The 5,000-nt window shown below is 43.6% G+C and overlaps 1 protein-coding gene across 1 annotated transcript in view; it reads right to left on the bottom strand.

The window, feature by feature from the left end:
* Nucleotides 1-5,000, bottom strand: part of LOC133375318 (collagen alpha-1(II) chain-like) — an 8,814-nt gene that overhangs the window by 868 nt on the left and 2,946 nt on the right. The gene's annotated exons all lie outside the window — the stretch shown is intronic.

The following is a 5,000-nucleotide window of genomic DNA, read 5'->3' as shown; positions in this document are numbered from 1 at the left end:
CCAGTCCTGGGCTCAGAAACAAAATAAATTATCTGCTCCTCTTCAAGGTATCGATAAGCCTCTTGTTTTAATTGAAATCGTCACGATAAATTCTCGTTCTTCTCGCTAATGGGTTAGCGTTAGGGTTAGGTATGAAAAAAAAAATTTTTTTTTTAATTGGAATAAGCCGTTCTACATAAATATCATAAAAATTATTACTCAGCCACTACACATGTGGCTTAATAATAACAAAACGAAATTTACGTAACATTAACCCCCACAGTACCCAACACAGGAACAGCGTCCAAAATTAAGGTTGCAAGTTGCAAGGTCCAAAGTCCAACATCCAAAGTTTTTGTTTCCCATTCTCTGGCTAGGTCTTGTATCATTCTCTCCGTCTTTGCCGCTTCAAGCCAGGTGGGTAATGTTCGTCTGGAGGTACGTGCACGTCTCCCTACTGATAGGAGTCTTTCCACTATACCTTAAGTCACCGTCCGGTGTAACGCCATCTCCTCCATGGTACCTGGAATGGTTCCTTGTCAAGCTGCCAGCATTGTCCTGTGTGTCTTGTCCAGCCAACCTAAAATAGCATCACGGCTAAGTCTGGTTAAATTAGGGCCTGCAGGGGCGGGAACTACTGCCATATGGGCAACAAGAAAACCCCATACTTTTAACATGTCCCAAGATCCACCTGGCTCAGCCTTCAGCCAGGTATGATAATTTAGCCATCCAGATTTTAATTGTTCTTTCCAACGCAACAGAATTCTGGTCTCTCTAGCTCCGCCCTCTACTACAGGTAGTAGACTTCGCTTTCTTCATCTTCCATCACAGTTGCAGATGCATCAGCCTCAGCCTCTGTTTCATATTCAACCTCCTTTTCGCCTTCAGCATGGCTATCACCAAAACTGGTCTCACAGGATCTCTGAGATGTTTCAAATCTCTTGCTTTCTTTTTCTGAGTTTGATATTTTAATACTCTTCTCTTCTCCTGCTTCCTTTCCTTCCTTCTGCTCTAGAGTCTTTCTGTGTTTAGCTTCAGAGTTCTCCATGGACTCGCGTAGATCTAATTGAGTAGTTGCTGCTGCTGCTGCTGCTGCTGCTGCTGCTGCTGCTGCTGCTGCTGCTGCTGCTGCTGCTGCTGCTGCTGCTGCTGCTGCTGCTGCTGCATCCGTATCAGGATTTCCAAGTGGTTGCTCCACTCCAGGAGTTGTGGGTAGCTGAGAGCGTTCCCAGGCCTGGTCACTGACATCATTATGAGCAGTTTGCATTTTACAGTTTGCAGTTTGCATATTTACTTTTTGCATATTTGCATGTTGTAGGCTTGCTTTTTGCAAGCTTGTATTGCTTGCTTTTTGCTGGTTTCCATTTTTCAGGCTTGCTTTTTGCAACTTTGCTTCGCTTGCTACATGTTGCAGACTTGTAATTTTGCTGGCTTGCTTTAGTTTCTTGCTGTTGTCTTGCTTTTCCCTCTACAAAGCTTGCAGAAGTTGCAAGCTTGACCATACAATCTCCGGAATCTGCTTCAGGATTTGTATCGAGCTGAGAGTATTCCCAGGCCTGGTCAATTACATCATTATTAGCAGTTTGGAGGTTGCAGTTTTCAGTTTGCACGCTTACTCTCTGCAGGGTTGCTTTTTGCAAGTCTTCTTTGCTTGCTTTTTGCAGGTTTGCATTTTGCAAGTCTGCATTTCGCGGGTTTGCTTTACTCTCTTTTCGCATGCTTGCTTTTTGCGTGCTTGCTTTTTCCTCTACAAAGCCTGCAGACGTTGCAATGCAACCCTGGGAATACAATAGAATTCCTAAAGGGAAATCAAACAAACTTAGAGACTTGTAAGAAAATCCATGCGTTACCTACCCCGTTATCTCTTAAAGATTCCAGAGATTGTATAATACATCTTGCATTTCTAAATTCATTTCTTTCATCTCATCTGTCGTTTTTATCTGCTCTTGTATAACTTCTTTCTTTTCTCCTGACTTTTCCTCTGTAATATACTGTACTGTAGGCTTAGGCGACTCTGTCTTCCGTACAAACTGAAGAATCTTAACGAGGTTGCTGGATAAAGAGGCTCCAGCTTGCACTCCAATCCTGTTTGGAGGTTCTTCTTTCTCCTCCCAACTCCCCAGTTGGCCTTCACCTTTTGGAGGGAGTTCTTTCTTTTTAACTCTCTCTCCTTTTCTCTGGCGAAGCTCTTGTTTGAGCTTTCTATCTATTTCTATGAGCTGTTTGGCCTCCATTTTGAAGTCCTTCCCTCCCCCAGCCGGGGGGAGGTTTGTTTGGGATCAGTAGGCCTCGTTGGGGAGGGAGGGGGGGGGGGGAAACCTACAGCTCCCCCACCCCACCCGTACGTCCCCCAAATACACAAGTGGTCTCAAAAGAATCCCCACAGTCTTAGGAACGTCCAGATACTATTTTTGAAGAAATTCAACCCCCCCCCGAAGGGGGTTAAAACCGCGCTCACTAGGGTTGCCAGGTTCAATCCCTGAGACCGATCCTGTATCTTTAGGAGAAGAGAAAGTCAGCCAAGTGCAGGTGTTCTTGCAACCCTGTAATTGGAAAAACCGCAAGGTGGAATTCTCCCTGCACAATTTTTAAAGATACAAAAGACCTCTTGGTTGCCAGGCCCAGCCTCTAAGAGATCTTCTGTATCTTTAAAAGTTGTGCCGAGGGAAGGGAGAATTCCGCCTTGTGGTTTTTTTTCCATTACAAGGTTGCAAGAACCACCTGCACTTGGCTGACTTTCTTTTCTCCTGAAGATGACAGGATCAGTCTCAGGGATTGAACCTGGCAACCCTAGCGCTCACCCAAGCCCTTCGCAGGAGCTCCGGAAAACCACGTCCTTCCTCCTTGCAAACAGGCTTCGGCTTAGGGAAGATTTTTTTCTTTTTTTAGGTAAGGTTTTTTATTAAAATTATTCATACTACTGGTCACATCCCGCACGCGAAAACACGTAACAATATCGCCACTCTCAGAATAACGCATCTAGCTAATACACATACTTTTCCTAACTAACCTAACACTAACACAAAATATTCATCTCAGCTCAGCTCTGTGTTATAGGAGGGGTCGACTCTGATGTCCACGGCCAGAATTTTCTCCGCTTCTCATGCGGCAATTTTTCTTTTTCAAATGAACTCAGTTCTCTTATTTCTGATAATATCGTCCTAATCGTACTTCCGGAACTGCATATGTTCTGAGTCTTACTTTCTTTTAACCGTTGCCAACATAAGATACTTAGAACAAATAAATTGACAATTCTTATCGTTGTCCAGGGTACCTTCCAGTAATTATTCACTACGTTGTTTTTATTTCTAGGTCTTTTCACTCCTTTTCTTTCTCTCGGGCCTTGAATTCCTTTTTCCGGTTCCGCTCCCGAAACAATAGTTTTCCCTCAAAAGGTCTGGCCAATCCAGAGTTTTAGCAATTATAGTCCACGTCTCTTTCGCAGATACACAGTCTTTAACAAAATGTGGAACGGTTTCTTTTTGTGTCTGCCCTGTTCTTACAGCTTCTTCCTGACACCTTAATCGTGGACAAGCTTGGTTAACATTGGCTAGCCACGGCGTATTTGCTTGCACGCTATAAATCTGATGAAAAAACTTCCATCTGATGTCCCATAGTTTATAAGGAATTCTTTGATCTTTCAAGAATTCCATCTGGTGTACAGGCTCTTTTAAATACATGGATAAATTTCCCCTTTTTACATTCTTTTCACATTCCGGCTGAAAACTATTTACTTCTAATAAATTCCTATACATTTTCTTTCTCTTCACTTTTGGTTCACACCTTTCCATTTTTATGATGCTTGCCCTTAATTTCCATTCTCTTACATTACTGTACATTTCAATCAAATAATCAGGTCCAAAACACTTCAGCGATGGTGTGATTTTATAATTGACCTTATCTTTCTTCCCACCATATTTTGGCCCAATCTTTAATTCTCCGGTGTTTGGCAAAAGCCACCAACCAAAAATGAGGTGCCAATTCTTTTCTTTCTACCTCTGCCCACTTCCCAAAATTATGACTAACAAAAATTGCTAAAAATTTGAAACCAATTGCTGTAAAATTTAGACCACCCTGTGCTACAGATTTGTACGCCTCTGCTCTTGCAAGGGGGAAATTAGCCGTTCCCCATAGAAACTTAAATGCCATTTTATTAATCTCTTTAACGATCCTTTCAGGTGGTGGGTAGACAGCTGCCAAATTACCTACTACCGGTACCAAGTACGTACTAACGTACATGGCTTTCCGATAAATAGAAAGATGCCATTTTTGGCCGCATTTGTATTTTTTCTTTGACTTGATCTCTCCACATGTTCCAATTATATTCCCACCCTTCCCATTTGACTGCAAAATAAATTCCTAATAATTTAACATGTGTTTGAATTTGCCCTTCCTCAGCTTCTGAATGTATTGCTTCATTTTTATTATTATTACTAATCAGATGTTCCAGTGGCATTACTTGTATATTTCCCTTAATGTTATTGGGCGATATCATAAAACTCTTTTGCATATTTAAATGACCACCAGAAGCCTGACCAAACTGTTCAAACAAATCTCTGATTATTTCTATTTCCTGTTTATCATTTACCAAGATAGATACATCATCTGCATTTTTGCCTCTTTCCCCCGGAACGGCCCCGATGGCGGCCCACAGCTTCGTTCTCTCACGGCATGCCCCCCCCCCCCCGTGTAGAAGCCTCCCCCCACCCCCCACCCCCCACCCCCGGGCGTCATGAAAGACCCAGTCCCCTGTTTAAAGCAGGGGTAACATCCGACGGGAGACCTGGAGGCTTCTCCACGAACCCGGACCTGGTGGCCGCTCGCGGCGGCGGGGGGGGGGGGGGGTGCGTGCGTGCGTGTGGGAAGGAGAGGAGAAAAGGAGGAAGGCGTGATCGGGTTATTCTGGACCCCTCTTTCGCACCAAGAGGCTGGATACACGTGTTAGTGCTATAAGCAGTCGTTTACTCAGACGTTGCACAAAGTAAACAGAAGAGAACAGCAAACGCTTGATACAATGCAGT

Source organism: Rhineura floridana, unplaced genomic scaffold (genome assembly GCF_030035675.1).
Source record: "Rhineura floridana isolate rRhiFlo1 unplaced genomic scaffold, rRhiFlo1.hap2 scaffold_22, whole genome shotgun sequence".
Classification (NCBI taxonomy): Eukaryota; Metazoa; Chordata; class Lepidosauria; order Squamata; family Rhineuridae; genus Rhineura; species Rhineura floridana.
This window is presented reverse-complemented; position numbering and strand designations above follow the sequence as displayed.